General features: G+C 40.1%; 1 protein-coding gene across 8 annotated transcripts in view; it reads left to right on the top strand.

Annotated features, from left to right (window-relative positions):
- LOC148146771 (ELKS/Rab6-interacting/CAST family member 1-like) overlaps positions 1–16565 on the top strand; it is a 922009-nt gene that overhangs the window by 879812 nt on the left and 25632 nt on the right. The gene's annotated exons all lie outside the window — the stretch shown is intronic.

Raw genomic sequence — 16565 nt, 5'->3', positions numbered from 1 at the left:
AGTTTTGTTAATGTAGAGGTATGGGTTACATAGAATATCTAAGAGAAGTGTTTTACAAGTCTATGTGTTTATTCACTGATAAAAGCTTTTCAACAGAATTTAGCTGCATTTGGAATGAACTTAGCACAGTTAGTAGATCACCTAGTGTCAGATCTCAAGAACGGTTGTGCGCTATTATAAGTTATAATACCATTTAATTTAGCAATTCAAAAGCTGTCTTCAGAATTTTATTTGGTCTGTAATATTGAATTCTTTGAATTCTTCATTCAAATGATGTATACATAGGTTGCTTGTGAATTGAGTTTTGTGCTTCTGCTGAAGTTGGCAAGTTAAAGTGTCCTACATAGAGCATTTGAAGGTTTGAATCTTACCGTGTCAGGAGATGATAAATGCAAACCACAAATCTATCTATAACTGCCAGAAGTCATAAGGATGGTTATTGTGACGAAAAGAAAAAAAGGTGCTGTCAAAGTAATGTACAAAGATATTTTGTGCTAATGTAGGGGTTCAAGCAGATTTTTAGGTAAAAACTGGAAAACTCCAGTAATCTTTATCCTAAACGTAACCAGTATTGCATTTGATCTCTGGGAGTATGTAATGCTGACCATGGATAAACAGTGAGTTATACTCCATTCCTTTTGTGTGCTGAACACAAATTTAACTTGCTCCCACTACTACTGACCTAAAAATCTGTTTCTTTTCCAGATCAAAATACTTAATTGCAGGCTGATTGAATGCAAATTTGCACCATGTCTCATGCATCATGGACTTCTAATCTTAGTTGAGCAATTAGGAGAGATTGCAGGGTGGAGAAAAAAGAATTGTCACATGGAGAGAGAGAGAGAGAAAGCTTGAACTTTGAGTGCATTCAGACGCACAGTCCAGTATCTAGTTCACACAGAACCAACAGCCAAGGTCTTACATTTGAGATAGTGCAATAAAGTAGGATTTTGCTGCTCTTGTATGACAGTGCTAATTTTTTGTGACGCAATCATTAAATATTAGGGGCAAGTTCCATTAAGGATCACCTTGACCAAGTTAAAAGATTTGCAGATCAGTGACATACCACTTCATCTGAGACAAGCCACAGATCCATTCCTTTGAGCATCTCAAATATTTCTGGATTAGAGTGGTGCTGGAAAAGCACAGCAGTTCAGGCAGCATCCGAGGAGAAGGAAAATCAACGAGTCGGGCAAAAGCTCTTCATCAGGAATAAATTTTCCTGCTCCTCGGATGCTGCCTGAACTGCTGTGCTTTTCCAGCACCACTCTAATTCAGAATCTGGTTTCCAGCATCTGCAGTCATTGTTTTTACCTGGTTGATTTTAACCCTACTGCGAATCCTCTTGCAAGGATGCCGACCTTGAAGAAGTTTTCCTCCTCTCTCGACACCTATATTCCTGATGAAGGGCTTTTGCCCGAAAAGTCGATTTTCCTGCTCCTCGAATGCTGCCTGAACTGCTGTGTTTTTCCGGCACCACTCTAATCCAGAATCTGGATTCCAGCATTTGCAGTCATTGTTTTTATTCATCTAAAATATTTAAAATGACCAAACTCAATGGGCTGGAAATTAGTTTTTGGTAGAGGAAGTGGGTACTGCAGATGCTGGAGATTAGAGTCAAGATTAAAGTGGTGCTGGAAAAGCACAGCAGGTCAGGCAGCGTCTGAGGAGCAGGAAAATCGATGTTTCGGGCAAAAACTCTTCATCAGGAATTAGTTTTTGGTGACCTGCTAGCACAAATTGGATACAGAGAATAATCCCAGTGATGGTGCTTAGCCTAATTTAAACCAGGGATCCCTGAGCTGGCCGGCAAATCAATATTAACTTTCAGATTTGAATTGCCAGTGTGATCTCAGGTATTTGAGGGTGAGGGAATGGTGGGTAGAAGCTAAGCAAGGGAAAGGAGAAGTGATTTTAAAAGGGATTATGTAAATATGTCAGAAGACAGGGTGGATTGAGAGAAGCCAAGCAGGAGTCTTTGGCATTGCTGCAACATTCCTCCAGTTCCTGGCTCCAAATTGAGAAATGTATTTTTGAACAAACTTATCTTTTATGTGGTGGTCTCCAGCAGTTCCTTTAAGGCCCATCAATCAGGCCACAAATAGATTTTATTTTGCTGAATGCAGCTCACCCAGTACCAGATGCATTCAGGACAGCCCAATTTTGGTACATGGCCATCAACAAAAGTCCCAAAACATCATTTTTTTTCTGCTTTACCAGTATTGTACTTTGCACAAGTCCTGCGGCAGATGTATTAATGCACATTGTCCCACATTTGGGAAGGTTGTGGTAATGTTACTAAATTGGTAGTTCAGAGACTTGCATTAATGTCCTGTGTTAATAGTTTCAAATTCCACTGTGGGAGCTGATGGAATTTAAATTCATTCAAGAAATCTAAAATATGAAGTTTGATTCAGAAATACCCATCTGTTTCACCAATGTCATTTAGGGAAGGAAATTTACCATTCTTACCTGATCTGATCAGTGACTCCTGACCCCACAGCAATGTACTTGATTCTTAGTTGTGTTTTGAATGGCCTGCACCATTCAAGGGCAATTAAGGATAGACAGCAGATGCTGGCCTGCAAAGAGTAAAGAGAAAAAGACATTAGATTGGATGTTTTGCATTTCATGCCTCTGACATAGCTGCTTGTTAGCCAATTTCAAACCCAATGGCCAGAATCTTCCCACTTCTTAGATTAAGGTTTTCGTTTTGAGGTGACTCTATGGCCATTTCCCTGTCTTAGGTATAGTTCTGGTCACCCTGTTATAGGAAGGATATTATTAAACTGGAGAAGGTTCAGAAAAGATTTACCAGCATGTTGTCAGGATATTTGAGATATAAAAATAGAATGGAAAGGCTAGGACTTCTTTTACTGGAGCATAGGAGATTGAGGAGTGACCTTATTGAGGTTGATAAAATCATGACGGCATAGATAAGGTGAATAGCAAGGGTCCTATCCCTGGGTTGGGGAGTTCAAAATTGGGAGGCATACTGTTAAGGTGAGAGGAGATAGGTCTGATGGACATGAGGGGCAACATTTTTTTAAACAGAATGGTTTGTGTATGGAATGAACTGTCAGAGAAAGTGGTGGATGCAGGTACAGTTGCAATGTTTAAAAGACATTTGGAAAACCTTCATGAATAGGAAGGGTTGGAGGGATATGGGTCAAATGCAGGCAAGTGGAGTTAGGTTTGTGTGGAAGTATAGTTGGTGTGGACTGGTTGGACCAAAGGCTCTGTTTCCATACTGTACAACCTTACACTCACTCGAGCACACAGACCAAGGGGAATAGATAAACCCTTAAGTCATCATTGATTGACCATCTCAGGGCCTCAGTTGGCAGCAGGTCAGGAAGGTTGAGCTTGGGCCTTTCTGTATAGAAATTAATTTGAGCAAGGTCAGAAAGGCAGTGAGGTTCTGGTCCACTGGTATCCCGGGCTGGAATATTGTGCACATTGTCTTTTAAATACTATATTGTGGGGACCATAAAAGTTAAGGCCTCTTCATCCAGAGAAAATGGTCATGCAGGAAATACAATGGTGAGAATTTCAGAAGTGTCCAAGGTTCCATCAGACCTTCGCTTGGGGTTATGGTACTTACTGAGAGGATAAATGAAAGCTGACTAATCAAATATGAGAAGGAAATTGGAATACTATGCTTTCTGCTATAGGTTGTAAGTCGAACTGTTGAATTGATGCACATACAAGGGCATAGTTTTACAACAATGAGAACTCATAGATATATACCACCTATATGTATGTGTAATGTAAGCACAATTCAGGTGGAATCAGCCAAATCATAGGACACAACTGACAAATTTTAAGTATTAGTTTCATCCAAAACCACTTTATTTTGGGTTTTCTTCAATCTTTTACATTAGTTTAAGATTCAATTCACCGGATTATGCCCCACAAAACTAACCCGCACACCACTGGCCCAATCACAATCAAACTTCAAATTATATTTCATTCATCTAGGGGATGTGGACATCCCTGGCTAGGGCAGCATTTAATGCTCATCCCTAACTGATGAGCAAATTTCTTGATTTGCTGCAGCCTTCAGAGTGTATGAATACCCACATGCTGATAGGAAGGGGTTCCAGGATTTGGACCCAATTTTACCACAATGCTAAGTCAGGATGGTGTGTGACTTGGAGGGGAACAGCAAGTGGTGTATGCGTCAGTAATACTATTGAACGCCAAAAGTTATTGTTTAGATTCTGTTGAAGATGGCCATTGCCTGGCACTTGTGTGGTACTAAAATTATTTGTTAATCAGCAGCCAAAGCATGGATGTTGTCCAGTTCTTGCTCCTTATGGGTAAAGACTGCATAATTTTCTGAAGAGTTGCAAATGGTGCTGAACATTGTGGAATTATCAATGAACATCCCCACCTTATGATGGAGGGAAGGTTATTGATGAAACAGCTGAGATGGTTAGGCCTAGGACACATGTCACATCCAAGCTAAGCAATACAATGTCTTCAGAGAGGTCATTGACTTCCAACAACCACAACCATCTTCCTTCCTTCTAGATATGATTCCAACAGAAGAGGGTTTTCCCACTGATACTCATTCACTCCAGTTTTGTTAAGACTCCATGATACCATACTCAGTCAATTCCTGACTTGACATCAAAGACAGTCACATTCACCTGACCTCTGGAGTTGAGCTCTTTTGTCTATATTTGGACCAAGGTTGTAATGAGGTCAGGAACTGAGTGGACCTGACAGACCCCAAATGCACTTCTGTTTTCCGAGTGTGTAGACTCTAGTAGGTACACTTTACAAATTTTGCATATAGGAAATACCTACAAAACAGACTAATGGACCAGTATAATGTTTTATTATGTTTTTATTTTTAAATCAAGTTACTCATATTTAAAAGTTAGAACTTACTTGTTTTCCTTCATTTCATTGAATGAACAATTAAAAGCTATAATAAGGCATCAAGTTACACGTTTAAAAACAAGAAATATTTTTAATAAAAACAAAAAGAAAACAATTGCATTCTAGTATGCAGTCCAGAGGTCCTGCTTAATTGAAAATTTTACACAATTTGATTATGCAAATTAATTTATTGGAAACATTTGTTATAATCTAACATCAACATTTCAAGTACATTTTGGAACAATATCCCAATTGCACCCAAAGCAGAAATTCTCCCACACTAGTTTCTTGAATGGATGTTGAGAATTCCAGGTAAAACGAGTTTCAACATTCTGAAATCAATTTTTGATACATGTCGTTCCATGGATACAATTCAAACTACTTAAGTTTATGCCAGTTACACTGAATATATAAGGATAAACAATCCACAAGTTTAATTCCAGTACATGGATGCACCCTTATGAAATGGGATTTAAGTAATTTGTCAGTGATGTTAGTCATTTTGAATAGAATCCTCACATTCTCCATAACAAACCTCAGGGAATATGAAGTTAGCTTATAAATCAATATAGAATACTGTTCACAGGAACATTGAAAGTACAGTTGAAAAAGCACTGATTTACTGCAATTTTGCAAAGTTTGAAGGAGGACCTGCTAAGGCGGTGATATTTTTGCCAGACCAAGTGAAGCAATTGTTGCCATCCTCTGCACGTCCTATGATAATACAGAATAAAGCAGAATTCCATTTTCTGTCACTCACAAGCCAACACAATGACAGTGACATGTCAAATCCAAGCTTAGCAATACAATTGGTTAGGATAAACCAAACAGTGGACATTTTGCTCAACTGAGACACAGATAACTGGTTTAGCTCAATAAATCCTGATTATTGTCACATTGTGAACAATTCTGATTTGAATGGAGAGATTTTTAAACAAAAATTTTGAAGAATTTTCTAATCAGTCCATGAAGACCGTATCTTTTTGTTTTTCTTGTATTTTTAATGATGGATTTAAATGAGAAAAGGAATGTTTTTAAAATAAGGACTGTGGAAGGAATTGCTGCAATTTTAAAAATAAGTTACTGGAACTCATTGTGAATTGCATGCACACTGTTGCTTTGTAAGCAGGAGGGGAACAGAGACAATGCAGCATGGAACATGGGACAGTATGTGTGTAGAGCAAGCTTTGGCTAGCAACAAAGTGCTGATGAGTTTGTGACCAATTATGACCAGTTATGGATGTCAGAGCTCATCTACATGGTAACAACTCTCTGATTGGTTCCTGGTTAGCTGAACCACTGGTGTGTGTAAACAATATCAGGCCCGAAGGTCTCCACACCAGAATCTGATCTATACAGCAAAGTGAATCATGCCAGTTATTTTCTTCCACACTTTGCTATAAAGTGTTGCCTCTAACCAGTGACAGTCAAACTGAATAATTAATGTGTAAATCCGCTGACTCCCCAGCAAAGAATTGAGAATCTGGCAAACATAAACCAGAGAACAGAAGGTCTTGGGAAGCCAAGCAAACACTTCAGGAAAGCTTGAACTAGTGCTAAGAATCTGTGATTGCTCAGTACTTTTCATCCATCCATCCATAACACCTTTTTTTGTCTACATGTGTATGTATAGGTTTTAAAAAAGGTAGGAGTTAGGGTTTCATGTAGTAGAGGTTATTGATAGTTCATGGTTATTTACTTGCAGTTAGAATGTATTTAATTGCCATAAATAGTAGTTCTAGTCAAGTACGGAAGCCTGGTATTTGTTTTCTGATATAATATCTGGAGATTCAAGTTTGGAGGAATTCCTTAAAGAAAAATGCACCCAATACTTTCCACATATTTCTATATAAGTACTAAACTAATTCTATTTTCTGGGTGCTAGAAAAAGTTAGAAGGTTTTGGCTTTTCATTTTAATTTCCTGTTAGATCTTCTTCCTTGAAGATTAAAACTTAAAATTAGGTCTTTAGTTTGGAAAAACCGAATGGTAATACCAGTGGTCCAGATTAAATAAACTCGTTCAATCAATTCAAATCAGTGATGCAATGCCATTCATTCCTGTTTATGATGTTCAAGGATAGCAATCCTCTAACAAAAAGAAAAAACACAGTTTGAATTGAAATGATCCATAGAGAAAGAAACCCTTGGGTAATATTGGAGCAGGAGAATTTGTAATCAGTACAGAGAGTGAATTTCTTCTCTCATTGTAGCTTCTCATAACTAAGTCAGTAAATTCTTCTCTAACTATATTAGACCATAGAAGTATTTTGATGCTTTGCCAAGGAGATATGATATGTTGGCCAATTTCTGCAATAAGTTCAGTTCCATTAACTTGACATTGAAGGTCACTGAAAGCCAGCTGCAAATAACAGCCACCCCCTTTTCCTCGCCCACTATTAATGAACCAGCATCCTATCATCCAAGACACATCACAGCAGGTACTTGGATTAATCTCCTGATGGATGTTTGTGGTCAGAATTGTGCACCATAGTAGCACAAGGACACAAAACAAAACACTACAGCAGAAATTTCTAACAATGAAGAGAAGAAAATATATAAATTATAGAACAGTTTTGTTGATAGAATTTTTTTGTTTCATGTAAAAGAGCTCATATTCTTCATTATTGGGACAATCGAATGAAATGGAAGTTGGACAGCTATAATTGGAATACCAGAAAAGTTTTGGAACTTGAAGATCAAGTGTTGCGCATATTGTTAAGCTGTGCATACAATATTGCTTTTTGGAGGTAAAGAGAAAGAGAATTCGAGACTGAGCAGCCCCAAGAAACTTTTGAATTAAGGAAATTTGTCTGACAGCAGCCCACTGGTTGGTTGAGCTGCAGAATTTTAAAAAGCTTAAGTGATAAAAGCAGTGACAAAACTATCCATTGCTTGGAGACCGAAAGCATCCATTTCACACTCTCTCTCACACACACACGCTCGCTCGCTCGCTCACTCACTCACTGTCTCTGTGTGTGTGTGTGTGTGTGGAGAAAAGACAGGAAAGCCAAGCAAGCTGAAGAAAAATACCGTACAAGAGAAGACACAAGTTTGTCAGATCAACCATTGAATGACTGTCATCCTACGGAAAGCCCCATATTATTAATGCAAAAAATCAAAAGAACTGTATGGAAAATAACTTTCCACCTTTATGGTCTAGACTTTTGATCATCGGAATTTGGTCTACCCTGTCTATATTATTTTTCTACCCTTAGTATACATGGAAATGGTTTCTCTTTTGTCTGCCTTAATTGCAATTGTGTGTGCGTGTGCATTTGAGGTTTGAAAGGATATAGTTTAAGTTGCATAACTTAGAAATCTCTGCTTTAACTCTTGTTAAAGTTAAATGTTGCAATAACTGGAGAAAATGTGTTCAGTTACTGAAGCAACCTGATGTGAATTATATTTGTTCTGAGAGCATTTGGTCATTTTGGTGGTTTCATTGGGACAGTATATATTTATACGTTTTGTGAAACTTGTGGACCAATGGGGGCGTGATTGTGACAACTTATCTGGGATGAATGCATGGTATTCATAACATTTATCTGTTAGCACAACACCAGTTTAATTTCAAACTTAAATTCAAAATGCACTAAATGCACACATGCTTTTCTGAAAATCTGCTTGAATCTAACATTTTTAACTTGTGGGGAAATATTGAGAATGAAGAGATGTTAAGGAAGATTTCAAAATTTGGTTCTCCATGAGGGGTGTAGAACCTATAGGGAGTACAGCTTGGGAAGCTAAATCAAATTGATTCAGAATTTCCCATCTATTTTTCCTTGGAAAACCGTAGGCTACACTTTTAGCTTCCCATTAGGTGCAGTGGACAATGAAAACACTATTAATATTTTCTGCACCAAGACAAATATAATTGTAAAAGCCATTCTGAGTAGAAAATCACAATAGCATATTCAGAATGATAAAGCCCAGCTGTTGTTCATATTGGCTACATGATTCCATCAGGACAGTGATCATTTTCTACCAACAGACAAAGGTATTTTTGTAATTTTACTAGCCATACATTTTAATTATAATTTTATTTTCATATTCTCCATGCAGAATTGAAAAGAAAATTTTAGCACCCTGTATTACTGCAGGATATTTAAGTTAACTTTCATATTTTTACAAAAAATGTATTTAGTGTTAATTATCTAATAACTGAATGGATTGCTCAAACCTTTCTGACAGATATAATCAAAGAGACAGTGGAATTTAATGCCCCACCCAGCAGCATGTTTGGAGTTAGGTATACTCTGTTTGCCATCCGCCTGCCTCGACCCAATTAGGTCCAGGTTGAGAAGGCTTATGGACTACCTTCCCATTAATTAGGAGAAAGTGAGGACTGCAAATGCTGGAGATTAGAGTCGAGAGTGTGGTGCTGGAAAAGCACAATAGGTCAGGCAGCATCCGAGTAGCAGGGAAGCCCTTTCCTACTTCATTTCTGATGAAGGACTTTTGCCCAAAACGTCGATTTTTTTCCTGCTTCTCAGATGCTGCCTGACCTGCTATGTTTTTCCAGCACCACACTCTCGACTACCTTCCCATTAATGTCCAGTTAAGGCCCTAATCCAGCCAGTGCCTGCAGGGATTTGCCACCACAGGAAGTTTGTACAGCGAATTCTTGCAGGCTCCCACAACAAGTCTCTCATTCCTCGGGACTTCGTACCTGATTAAGGACCCAGCATCAGGAAGAAGGGCCTCAGGACTCTCATCCATTTCCCGCTCTCACCCTCCCCCCAAAATTACCTATGGTCCACAAACATATGAAAATCTGAATAAGGAGCAGAAGGCCATTCTGCCCTTCCGACCTCCTTTACCATTCAACAAGATCATGGCTGATTGGAAATGTGGCCTTCATGTTCTCACCTGCCCCCATTGACTCCCTTGCTTGTGAAGAATCTAACTACCTCTGCCTTTAAATGACCTTCCTGCCTTCCACCACTCTCAAGGGAAGAGAGTTCCAAAGACACACAAACTTCTAAGAAAAAAGCCCTCCTTATCTCAGGCTTTTATGGAAGATCCCTGATTTTTAAATTGTGTCTCTTGTTCTCTCTCCTACAAGTAGAAATATCCATTCAGCATCCACACTTCCAAGTCATTTTAAGTTCTTATATATTCCAATATGATCACACCTCATTGTTCTAAACTCCAATGGAAAGAGGGCTATCCTGTCCAAATTTCTTGCATAAAATAATTCCCTTTCCCATGTACAAGCCCAGTGAACATTCTCAAAACTGTCTCTTAACACATTTGTACCTTTTCTTAAAACTGTACATATTATTCCAGATATTGTCTCACCAATGCTTATACAACTGTAGCAAAAGATCATTACTTTTGTATTCCATTCCCTTTAAAATAAATAACAACATTTCATTTACCTTCTGAATCACATGTTGTATCTGCCTATTAATGTTTGTGATTCATGGATCAGGGCACCCAATCCCTCTGTACCTCAGAGTTCTGCAATCTCTCTCTATTTAAATAATATGTAGCTTCTCTATTTGAAGTAGACAAGGTCATTATTGCCCACATTATGCTCCATCTGCTAAAGTTTTGCCCATTTATTTGACCTTTCCATATCCCTACACAGATGTTTTATTTCCTCTTCACAACTTACTTTCCTGCCTATCTTAGTATCATCTAGCACTCATTTGATCCTTTCATCAAGTCATTAGTATAAACTATAAATAATTGAATCTCCATGTGATGCACCACTTATTACTTCCTGTAAATCCAAAAATAACATTTATGCTTATGCAGCTTTCTGTCAGCTAACCAATCCTGTATCTGTGCTAATAAGTTATTCCCTACAATATGAGCTTTTATTTTACATAGTACACTTTGTACTTAGATTTCTAGAAAGCATCTGACAATCAGTTCTGTTATAACACGATAGTTCCATTCTCATGAGATCTCGCATTATAACAAAATCACGTAATAGCCACGCCATTCAAACTAACCGGGCCGGAACCACGGTTTAGTCAATGCAGGTAAGGAAAGTTCACGATCTACCAATAATAGTCGAAATTCTTCAATCATGTTAAAGCCAATTCACGTTGACGAAACATGCACTATAGCAGAATCAACTGTACACTACATCCCTTAGTTCTCCACTACATTGGAGTTCTTTGAGGAAGTAAAAAGCAATGAATTAGTCAAACAATATTTCCCTTCCATAAAATAAGATAAATATTTTCTAAGTGTTATACTATAACTTCATTAATTACTGATAGTCCCCATTCTCCCTTTAACAGACATTAGGCTAACCAACCTTTTGATTCCTGCTTTCTGACTCCCACCTTTCTTGAATAGAGGAAGCCCATTCTCTATTTCTCAATTTGGTGGGATCTTCTGAGAATTTAGGGAATTTTAGAAAATTAAAATTAATGATCATACCATCTCAGCAGCTCTTTTTATGACCTAGGATGAAGTCCGCCAGAGCAAGGAAACTTGTCAGATTTTTTTATCTCAGAATTCTATCTATACCGTTTCCTTCATGATTATGTTTGTTTTAAATTCCTCACTTCCTTTTACCTTCTGATTCATATTTAGGATGTGTATCATCAACAGTAAAGACAGACATAAAATACTTGTTCAACTCATCCGTTCTTTCCAATTCTAGCTAGCTTTCTCTTCTACTCTTAATTTCTCCCTCTTTATCCATTGCTTAGTCTTTTTTTGCGGTTCTTTATACTCTGGCCAATCTTCTAACTTGTAACTCAGATTTGCCGATATCCAGGCTTGAGTTGATAAGTGACAAGAAACATTCGTATCACACAAATGCCAGCCAATGACCATGACCAATAAGAGGCAACCTAACCATTGTCCCTAGGTAGTCAATGGTGTTGCCATCACTGAATGCCCCACTATCAACATCCTTATTGTTACCATTGACCAGGAACTCAACTGGACTCACCTCATAAACACAGTGGCTCCAAGAGCAGGTCAGAGTCTAGCAATACTGTGATGTGTAACTCACCAAAGTAAGTGATTCCCCCAAAGTCCATCATCTACAAGGTAAATGTCGGGAGTGTGATGGAATGTTCCCCCTTTGCCTGCACGGGTGCAACTCCAACAACACTCAAGAAGCTCAACGCCATCCAGGACAAAGCAGCTCACTTGATTGGCACCACATCCGCAAACATCCACTCCCTCCACCACAAAGCATGTACCATCTACAAGATGCATTGCAGAAATTCACCAAAGATCCTTGGACAGCACCTTACAAAACCACAACCACTTGCATCTAGAAGGATAAGGGCAGCAGATGCATGGGAACATGTCCACCTGCAAGCTCCCTTCCAAGCCACTCACCATTCATACTTGGAAATATATCACTGTTCCTTCATTGTGACTGGGTCAAAATCCTGAAATTCCCTCTCCAAAAGCATTATGGAAAATCTACAGCATGTGGATTGCTGCAGTTCAAGAAGGGAGCTCCCTACCACCTTTTCAAGGGCAACTCCAAATGGACAATAATTGCTGGCCCAGCCAACGATGCCTACAGTCTACTCGTGAATATGAGAAAAAGGAATGATGTACTTTTTCTTTCAGTTTGGCATTATCTCTAACTTCTTTAATTAGCCATGGATATTGTGCACTTCATGTAGAATATTTCTCATTGGAATGTGTCTTTTCTGAGTATTTTGAAATATCTGACATTGTATCTCTACTGACCTATCTCTTAACTATGTTTCCAGTGTCAATTAGACAGCGCTGTTCATATCTTCATAATTACCCTTACATTTAAAACACAAGTGTTTGATTCATTCTTCTGTACCTTGAGTTAAATGTGATGTCCAATATTATTAAGATCACCACTGCCTGAGGCGTTCTTCCCCAAGGGGTCTGGTGGTGAGGGAGTGGCGGTGAAGGAGGCCCAGGACCTCCATGTCCTCAGCAGAGCGGGAGGGGGCACGCCTCATCTTCCGCCTCAGAACACTTCAACCCCAGGGCATCAATGTGGACTTCAACAGTTTCCTCATTTCCCTTTCCCCCACCTCACCAAGTTCTAAACTTCCAGCTCAGCACTATTCCCATGTCTTGTCCGGACTTGTCCAGCTGCCTATCTCCTTTTCCACCTATCCATTCCACCCTCTCCTCCCTGACCTATCACCTTCATCCCCTCCCCCACTCACCCATTGTACTCTATGCTACTTTCTCCCCACCCCCATCCTCCTCTAGCTTATCTCTCCACGCTCCAGGCTCACTGCCTTTATTCCTGATGAAGGGCTTTTGCCCGAAACGTCGATTTCGAAGCTCCTTGGATGCTGCCTGAACTGCTGTGCTCTTCCAGCACCACTATTCCAGAATCTGGTTTCCAGCATCTGCAGTCATTGTTTTTACCTTGATAGAGTGCATGTCCAAGCACCTATCCAGTAGCCACGAAGTGGGCTCTTGGATCACTCTTTGAGGCAGCAAAACACTTAGGTGCCAGAGCCACCACAGCAGAGGATGGACAGGTTTCTTTATCTTTCACTGGAGTCTAGTAATGGCCCCTGGCATCGTTCCCTGCTGTCTCAGCAGGTTGAGCACGTCACCTGTGACTGAGTACCAAAGAATGTCCTCTGCCTGGGGCTGACCAGGGCCTGGAGTTGGAGACCTCGCATGTTTCTTCTTCCACCAGCTGCAGATTCTTCAGTGATGCACTAACCAAATTGTGTCTGAGTCTGCCCTAGAAACAGTAATGGTCAAGGTGTCTGTTTTTGTGCTGATGGAAGGTGCAGATGAACACCTTGCCAGTGGGTGTGACAGGCTTCCTCCTGAAGGGTTCTTGCGCTGGAGAACCTCTGGGACCTCTCTTGCTCATAACAAGATACAAAGGAAGGAATTTATGGGGGCAGACACAATTTGTTACATGGAGGTATGTATGAGAGAGTAGTTGCAGTTGACAGAAGAGTAGACAACAATATTGCTCACTGACTTCTGATCTCTATACAAGGTCTTGATCCTTGAGCCCCAACTGGACCACATCTTTCTCAAATGCAGAGAGAATGGAAGTGTCTCAGCCAGGCTCAGCCCTCTCCTTGGTGTTGTGTGGCACTTTGTCCAGCAATGAGGGAAACACGAGTTCAGTGTGATGGAAATGTGTAATGAGTATTGAATCAAGTGGTGAGCCCTCCCCACCTCATTAATCCACTTTCTGTACTGGCTTCTAGAGATGCCTACTAGAGGTGCTGACCTCATGTATGGCCTGGGCCCAGACCACCCAGGTCTGACGGAAGGGATTATTTAATTCTTTAAATGAGGAAGACGATGCATTTCTGACCTGGAGCAGATGATCCAATGAGACCATTAATCTAATAGTCACTCTCTGATGCTTAGTAGACAGGGGTTGAGAGAAATGACCACGGACTCTTGTCATTCTCCTGCTGTGCACCCGGAATGGGATGCCCAGGTTTAAATATGTGCCTGAAACTTTAACCGTATCTGAAGGATCGTAAATGTTTTCTTTCCCCTTTCAGTTGTGCTGCAGTGGGAGGCATCTCTATCTCTAAGTCAGAAGCTCTAGGTTCAAGCCCCATCTCAAGGCAGGTTGCTAACAAAAGTACATTAAATGCAGGCAAGCAAGATAATTATCAACATGCAAAGCCTTCCAACACACTCCAGTGGCAAGTAGTAAGAGCAGGATACATTCCTGGTAAGCCATGAAATGGAAGGAATTGGAGCCTCTACCTTCACTCTCCAAAGTTCAAGATTACAACATGCATGTAAAAGGGCATATTGCCACATCATATCAGACTGATCTCTAACACAGCAGTACCATCTGTACTATAACAATAAGATGGTCATCATTCAATATAATGTACTTTGTGACAGCAGAAGACTGGAGGAGAGAGAAAAAATTACTGTTCCGCAGGGATAGATTCTGGGACCTTTGTGACTTTTATAAATGACTTAGATGAGGAAGTGGACGGGTGGGTTAGTAAGTTTAACAATGACATGAAGGTTGGTGGAGTTGTGGATAGTGTAGAGGGCTGTTGTAGGTTGCAACGGGACATTGACAGGATACAGAACTGGACTGATAAATGACAGAGTTCAACCTGGAAAAGCGTGAAGTGAATCACTTTGGAAGGTCGAATTTGAATGCAGAATACAGGGTTAAAGACAGGATTCTTGGCAGTATAGAGGAACAGAGGAATGTTGGGGTCCACATCCTTAGATCCCTCAAAGTTCCCACCCAAGTTGATAGGATTGTTAAGAATGCATATGGTGTGTTGGCTTTCATTAGCAGGGGGATTGAGTTTGAGCTGTGAAGTTATGCTGCAGCTCTATAAAACCCTGGTTAGACCACACTTGGAATATTGTATTCAATTCTGGTTGCCTCTTAGAATCTCTACAGTATGGAAACAGACCCTTCGGCCCAACAAGTCTACACTGACCCTCTGGAGAGTATCCCACCCAACCCTATTATTCTACATTTACCCCTGACTAATGCACCTAACCTACACATCCCTGAACACTATGGGCAATTTAGCATGGCCAATTCACCCAACCTGCGCATCTTTGGATTGTGGGAAGAAACCCACGCAGACACGGGGAGAACATGCAAACTCCACACAGACTGTTGCCCGAGGCTGGAATCAAACCTGGGTCCCTGGCACTGTGAGGCAGCTGTGCTAACCACTGAGCCACCGTACCTCGTTATAGGAAAGATGTGGAAGCTTTAGAGAGGATGCAGAGGAGGATGCTGCCTGGACTGGAGGGCATGTCTTATGAAGAGAGGTTGAGGGAGCTAGGGATTTTCTCATTGGAGCTAAGAAGGATGAGAGTTGATTTGATAGAGGTGTACAAGATGATGAGAGGCATAGATAGAGTGGATAGCCAGAGATGTTTTCCCAGGGCGGAATTGTCTATCACAAGGGGTCATAATTTTAAGGTGATTGGAGGAAGGTTTAGGGGAGATGTCAGAAGTACGTTCTTTACACAGAGACTGGTGGGTGCCTGGAATGCACTGCCAGCAGTGGTGGTAGAGTCAGATATATTAGGGACACTTAAGCAACTCTTGGATAGGCACATGGAAGATAGTACAATGAAAGGTATGTAGGTTAGTCTGATCTTCGAGTAGGATAAAAGGTTGGCACAACATCGAGGACTGAAGGGCCTGTACTGTGCTGTACTGTTCTATGTTTTTAACAGTTGGAACTACGCCAAATTTATATCAACTGAACAAGCTTGGGACACCTGTGAACAATAATAGTAGGCTACATTGTATTTTGAAATTGTTGTTTTGGGGTTTTATCAGCTATTGAACAACTGGTTAGAGTTTGAGTTGATCTCAGAGCTCTATATCCAGGCCTCAGATATATCACGTATGTCCATTTTCCATTAATGCTTTTTCAGTCTGCAGGTGAAATGTTTGCATCCCAAAGTAATGGAAACTGGAAGTCATGTGTTAGTCTTTGGAGATTTGGGGTCAAAGTTGGAGGGAAAAATAATTTATTTTTTTTTACTGTCAAAAGGAGAAATGAGTAGAGCATGTTACCTTGCAGAACACATTTATAAACACAAGACTGGAAATGACTGTGTGTATTGTTATCAAATAAAAGCTTAATGCACTGACGTCAAGTTCCTCTCAATGGAGGCATTAACCCTTGTATTTTAAACAGTTTAACACTCCTGTTAAAGTAGCGAAGAGAGAAATGTGATATAGCCATGTTAAGTGTTCTTA

The sequence above is a fragment of the Chiloscyllium plagiosum genome, unplaced genomic scaffold (genome assembly GCF_037043375.1).
Source record: "Chiloscyllium plagiosum isolate Xiang-an unplaced genomic scaffold, Cpla_swu_hap1 HiC_scaffold_19, whole genome shotgun sequence".
In the NCBI taxonomy this organism is placed as follows: Eukaryota; Metazoa; Chordata; class Chondrichthyes; order Orectolobiformes; family Hemiscylliidae; genus Chiloscyllium; species Chiloscyllium plagiosum.
This window is presented reverse-complemented; position numbering and strand designations above follow the sequence as displayed.